The 6,483-nt window shown below is 45.5% G+C and overlaps 1 protein-coding gene across 3 annotated transcripts in view; it reads left to right on the top strand.

Annotated features, from left to right (window-relative positions):
* Nucleotides 1-1,493: 1,493 nt before the first annotated feature.
* The window catches only part of CDKL5 (cyclin dependent kinase like 5), a 59,698-nt gene continuing 54,708 nt past the window's right edge, over nucleotides 1,494-6,483 (top strand). For 2 of the 3 annotated variants that reach the window (XM_033147330.1, XM_033147329.1), the window contains exon 1: nucleotides 1,496-1,580. The gene's annotated coding sequence lies outside the window, so the exon portion shown is untranslated. Of the gene's footprint in view, nucleotides 1,581-6,483 lie in introns of all 3 variants that reach the window. The other variant, XR_004426487.1, reaches the window with a different exon arrangement.

Genomic DNA, 6,483 nt, shown 5'->3' with positions numbered 1-6,483 from the left:
ATGTTTTGAGGATTACAGCCTGGAGGATCAATCTTGCTTCAGTTGAAGTAAGTAACAAAACACCTATTACAATAAATAGAGGAGTTAATGACTGGAACCCTAAGTATCCTGACCCAAAATTAATTTCCACTACTTATGAATTCAACATGACTAAACTTCCTAGTTAATGGGTTTACAATTCAGTGTACCGGTATCTGGTACTAGGGCTTTGTACACATTTCCATCCAGCATGCTGCTCCTCCCACCACCGGTTTGGGAAGTGATGCACACACCACGGTTTGCCACAATCCATACTGACACTTTACCTATCCTGTCGTTTCTTACGAAGTAATACTGCACACTCACCCACCAGCTTCGATCCAAATGGGGGGGGGGGGCGCGCAAGAATGACCTAGCTGCATTTTAAGCCAGGAATGTGTACACAGCCCTGTTTTCGAGCTGGGGGGGGGGGGAATCCAGCAAGAAGGGGTGTACTGTATTAAGGAGGAAAGCCTGTACTGACCTACACTGCAAACATGCTTAGCGGTTTCCTGCACGTTGCATCCTTGGCGCCTCCCGCCTCCCCCTGTTCCGGTGTGTACCTCCCTGGCACATGCAACAGTAGTCATAAAATGGAGTGGGGAGGGGGACGAAAAAGCATCCACCCTGAGGGAAATCCGGGCTAGGGAGCGACGAACAAGATTATATATATATATTCTTCTCCCCTGCCTGTTTTGAGCCCCCACCTGTTTCTGCCTGTGTCACATACGCTGCTTAGTCATGACAGCACCAGCTGCTTATGCCTCCCTCACGAGCACCCAGCCCTCCTCCCTGCCCCTCTCCCCACCCTTTCCTCTCTCCTTGGCGGCGGCAGCTGCTACTTCCCAGTCACGACTCTCCTGCTACCATCCCCCCTCCCCCCTCCATTTCTCCCTCTCCCGACTCCAGCTGCCAGGCAGCGGCGGCGGCAGCAGAGGTAAAAGCAGCAGCATTAGCCGCCGCCGCCGCCTCCATCTCCATCACGGCCCCTGTGGTTGCTCGGGAACTGTAAAGCCAACCGAGCCTGGGCGTGCGATGGGCGGGGCCAAGCCGCGAGGAAAAGGCGGGCGTGGGGGTGGAGTCACGGCGGCGAAGGCCGAGGAGGCCCCCGCCCATCTCCAGCCCATCGTGGCGCAAAGCGAGCGCGGTGTGTGTGTGGGGGGGGGGGGAGAGGAGGCGGGCGCTTAGCCCCATTGGTTCCCGTGGGGCTAAGGGCGTGGCTTCCTCCGGCCCGTTCTCCTTTCCCATTGGCGGGGGTGAGTGTCAGTGGACCAAACGAGAGCGCGGGCGGTAGGCAAGGGGAGGAGGAGGGAAGGCCCGTGTCGGTAAACACCTCCCTCCAAGCCTTGCAAGCGGGTAGCGGGTTTGGCTGAGAACGAAGCGAGCGAGCTGCGGGGCAGAGAGAGGAAGGCGTGAGGCAAGTGCGGGGAGGGATTTTTCTTTTCTTTTCTTTTTTCACGCGGGCGGCCCCAGGCAGGCAGTGGAGGCGATAGCGGCAGCAGCAGCAGGAGAAGCAGCAGCAGCAGCGCTGAGGGACGGAGCGGCGGGGGATGCGAGGCCCGGTAAGCCGCGGGCACTCGGGTGTGAAGGCGTTTACCTGCCCCACCTGTCGCCCACATTGCAGTTTCCCTTCAGCCTCCCTCCCTCTCCTCCTCCCCCTTCCCATAACCGCCCCCCCTTTTTTCAAATCCCACCCACAGCCCTCAGCCGCCCACCACCCAGCACACACGCCGTAGTTGCCACAGATGCCGCCTACTTCCTCGCCTCTCTTTTCTCTCTCTCTCTCCCCCCCCCCACCCTACCACCTCCAGATTTCCTTCCGCCAGCCGTGGCTGCTCTTCCCATTCCCCACCCGAAGCGCGAGTCCCATTGGGCATCTCCCTCACCCCATCCATTTCCCCACAGGGCTTCTTCTTCTTCTTCTTCTTCTTCTTCTTCTTCTTCTTCTTCTTCTTCTTCTTCTTCTTTTTTTTTTAAAGGAGGGGGGTATTCTGGTGGTTGTTGTTGGGGGGTTTTTCCCTGCCACCACAAGTGCACCTGCCACCGCCTCTATCTCCAGCAGGAGCAGCAAGACCCTGCATCCATTAATATGTTGTACTGGGAGTGATGGTGGCGTTGGAGACCTCGGCATGATCCATCTTGCCGGGCTGCTTTTATGTGCTTGGTATTCTCGTGGTGCTTTGAGATGAAGGCAAGAAGAGCCAGCCCAGGCAGCTTTTCCTCCTTCGCTGCTTCTCCCTTTCTATTTTTATTCTTCTGGTATGTCATACATGTGGCTTTCTTCTCTCTCTCCCTCTCTCTCTCTCTACCCCCCCCCCCATCTCTTCTCCTCCAATGAGTTAGGTGTGAGCAATATTGTGTATGCAATTGCGCTGCAGACTCATGTTCTGTGCTGTGGCTTTTCCTTCCCTGTCCTGTTAGTAAAAATTGCAATTTGGGCTGAAAGACCCATTCTATGCCATGCTTTACCTCTGGATGCTTGACATAAAAGGTTTTGTGCACCTTTCCCTTGGTTCCCTGTGGGGATTTGTATTTGAATAGGCACAGATGTGGGGGAATGTTAATTCTTACAAATCACAGGTTGGCTTCAGTACACCCCCCTCCCCTCCCCGCACATCTTTTGTGATAGATTTTTTTTTTTTAAGTAAAGGTGCCAAAGATTGCTGTGAAGAGAATGGTATATGCAGCCTTCGATGGAAGCTGAATGTAAAGGCAAAATCCTGATGAAGCTCCGTTAAAAATTCTCCTCTGTAAGATAGGCTCAGGGATTCCCCTTATGGTGCCATTGCTTGTCTTTGCTCTGTAGTGCAGCCTCAATGTCCATCACATTGTGGTCAAGTAACATACCCAGTAGAATTGAAAGTACAGTACAATTGAGTAATCTGTGTTCTTCGTTAGAAATTTTAAAAAATAATTTGTCTGAAGCTATTTCTTGGGCTTTATAATAATGCAGGATATTGCTTATATAGGGCAATGTGTTTGAAATTTTCAAAAACATAATTCTATTTATTTGGTCAAGGATAAAGCATTGTATTTGTTAAACATACTCAATGTATACATCCATGACTGAAATACTGTAATTATAGTTTTAATCATTAAAATCAGACAGTGTACTAAAAATAAATAAAAACAGCCCTTTAATTACTCAACGGCCCTATTGCAAGTTAAATTTGAAGCTTTGAAAGATCAGGATTGAATGAAATGTTTAATTTTCAGTTGCCCATGTCTTCTACCTCCTATTGGGAAGGTTCAAACCCCTGGCCTGCTTTTTCTACCTGTACATACATATTGTAGCTGCTGGCAGTTTTTAAAGATTGTTTCTATACGAGGCACTTAGAATGAAATCAACAATTGTTATATAAACTCATTGGTATAAGGTGAAATTTGGGCAACATTTACACAAAAGCGCGCGTGCACACACACACACACACATTACTATCTCTTCTGCTTTCTCTTTCCTTTTTGGTGAGGGCTTAGTTTAGGAGCTCTTTTCCTTGCCTTAGCTTATGTGATGAAATGACTTTTTAAAAGAATACAATTCATATAATAATTGCATTCTTTTGTGAATAAAAAGTTATGTGAGTTTTTGTGTCTTCTCTGCCTCTCCCCGCTGCCCCCTCCCACAGAATGCTGTTTTGGATGAAGTTAGCTCAAAACAGCCATAGGTTGCATACTTACCTGGGGTAGGGACTAAACCTTTGAACTTAATGACACTCACTTCTGAATAAAAATGAACAGAATTTCAGTGGCAAAGTGTATAATTGTTAGACTTTCAATAAAGTCTCAAAATTAGTACTTGGAAAAAGCAAATTTAAATGCTAAATATCTGTAGTTGCTTATAACATTAATTATATCTAATATGTATATTTTTTTGAATAGATACATAGTGCTTTAATGCTCAATGTACATTATTGATCTTTACAACAATCTTTTAAGGTTGGTAGAATTGTTGTCTCCATATCACTGCTGACAAATAGTAACTTTAAGTCAAGTGGCTGGATTTGAAACAAGGACTCTGGCTCACGGCTTAGGTCCCCCCCCCCAATCCTATGTCTACTCAGAAGTAAGTCCTACTGCATTGTATGTTGCTTACTGTCAGTGAAGAGGTAATTAAGATTAGGTGTCTTAATTAGAAAAGTGTTTGTAGTAGGCTTGAATTATGCAACCTTTGGGATTTGATGTGTGCTCCTCCTCAAGCAGAACCTTAGTAAGTCAATTTTAGATTGGATTCCTGTTTCAGAGATACCCTAGGCCAGGGGTGGCCAACTCCCAAGAGACTGTGATCTACTCAGAGTTAAAAACTGGCAGTGATCTACCCCCTTTTTGGGGGTTCGGGTCAAAGTTGTTGAGTTTTTTCAGGGTGGAGGTAAAATGTTGAGCTTTTTTTAGGGGAGCCACAGTTGTTGGATATGCCTGGCCACTGATCTAAATTTTATATTTTGGAATTTAGCAAAAATTGAGTCAATGCTTTTAAAAATGTATAAAGTCCTGTAGTAGCTTTTTACTTCAACCTTTTTATTTCTTTATTTTCATTTTCTTTTATTTCCTTTATTTTTAATTATGCTTGTTAATACTGACCACATTGTAGTGTCTTGGGGTGCAATCTAAGTTCCTATTGCTGATGGAGTGGCCCATTGTGGAAAGGGGGGCAGGACAGTTGTGTCCAGATCAGATCAGATGCCATTGTGTGGTTGCAGTGAGATTGGTTTGGGATCGAGCAGATTACATGTTGGTTTTCCCTTGCTCTCAGAAAGAGCCTTTTTTGTGGGGGGTCCCGCTGGGCTCTGCCAGTAGGCCACCCACCCACTCATTCAACAGATGGAAGGGAAAGTCTGGTAAGGATGAGAGGCTGACTCACAAAAAAACCTGAATAAAAACTTTTTTAAAAAGGACGACTACAGACATGGCATGATCAGGGGTTGGATTGCTCTTCCTTTCTTATTTCTATGTGCCACATCAAAGTTGTAAGTTTTTATAATAACTTTTCTGTATCATTCTCTTCTAACAGTATCATGGTCTGAATATCAAATGTTTCTAATGTATAGTATGTCATGGTAGGACGCGGGTGGCGCTGTGGTCTAAACCACAGAGCCTCTTGGGCTTGCTGATCAGAAGGTCAGCAGTTCAAATCCGCATGATGGGGTGAGCTTCTGTTGCTCTGTCCCAGCTTCTGCCAACATAGCAGTTCTAAAGCATACCAGTGGAAGTAGATAAATAGGTACTGCTCTGGCGGGAAGGCAAACGGCATTTCTGTGCGCTCTGGATTCTGTTGCGGTGTTCTGTTGCACCAGAAGCAGTTTTGTCATGCTGGCCACATGACCCGGAAAGCTGTCTGTGGACAAAGGCCGGTTCCTTCAGTCTGAAATGAGATGAGCACCACACCCCATAGTCGCCTTTGACTGGACTTAACCATCCAGGGGGTCCAGGGGTTCTTTACCTTTTACAGTGGTACCTTGGGTTATGAACTTAATTCGTTCCGGAGGTCTGTTCTTAACCCGAAACCATCCTTAACCTGAGGTGCAGTTTCGCTAATGGGGCCTTCTGCTGCCACTGTACCACCACTACACGATTTCCATTCTCACCCTGGGGCAAAGTTTGCAACCTGGAGCAACTACTTCCAGGTTAGCGTTTGTAACCCGAGGTACCACTCTATGTCATGTGTGGAAGCTATTGTATTACTGATGCACTTAAGTATGACTTTGCACTTTTCCATGGCTTATATTCAATTCCTCATTTAAGACTATATTTTTATGCATTGTGTAGAAGTGTAGCTTGATCCTATGCATGTTCACTCAAATAAGTCCATTTCAATGAGTTACTTCAAAATAAGTATGCATGGGATTGCAGCCTTACTATTTTTTACACTGCTTTGTTCAAGATAAACAAGATTTCTTGTTGATAACATTTGTATCTTTGAAATTAGATTTATTGAAATTTATTCAGGTTAAGAACAATGTTTTATCAGGATCTCTTGCTCATTCTTTCAGTAAGCAGTTTCTTATAAAAAAAACCTCTTTTATAGGGAGCTGTGCTTGTTGTGTCATGTGACTACTGATTCAAAGAATATGTTACTTGATTGATGTAATACACAAATGAGTAAACAATTATGTAGTGTACATACATCATTGCTAAGTTTATGCACAGCCTGATCTGTGAATATTTATCCATTGTATTCAGTGTGACTTGCTTCCAAATAAGTGTTCTTAGGATTGAAGTTTGTAGTAAGAAATGCTGTTTAGTAAAGTAGTTCATCGTAGAATGATACTTTGGCTTCTGTAAATTGTCACTCCTAGGGCAGAGCTTATGGCTTTGTGTTAGCATATCTGAGTTGACAAATGGTGTTGAAATCTATCAGTAACACAGTGTGACTATTAGTTTTTTCTGTTAATGCATGGACAAAGACCAGCCAGCTGGGTAGGTAGGCGGAATGAGAAGGCAACCAACCTAAATTATCCCCCTTCTTCA

The sequence above is a fragment of the Lacerta agilis genome, chromosome 4, assembly GCF_009819535.1.
Source record: "Lacerta agilis isolate rLacAgi1 chromosome 4, rLacAgi1.pri, whole genome shotgun sequence".
Lineage (NCBI taxonomy): Eukaryota > Metazoa > Chordata > Lepidosauria > Squamata > Lacertidae > Lacerta > Lacerta agilis.
This window is presented reverse-complemented; position numbering and strand designations above follow the sequence as displayed.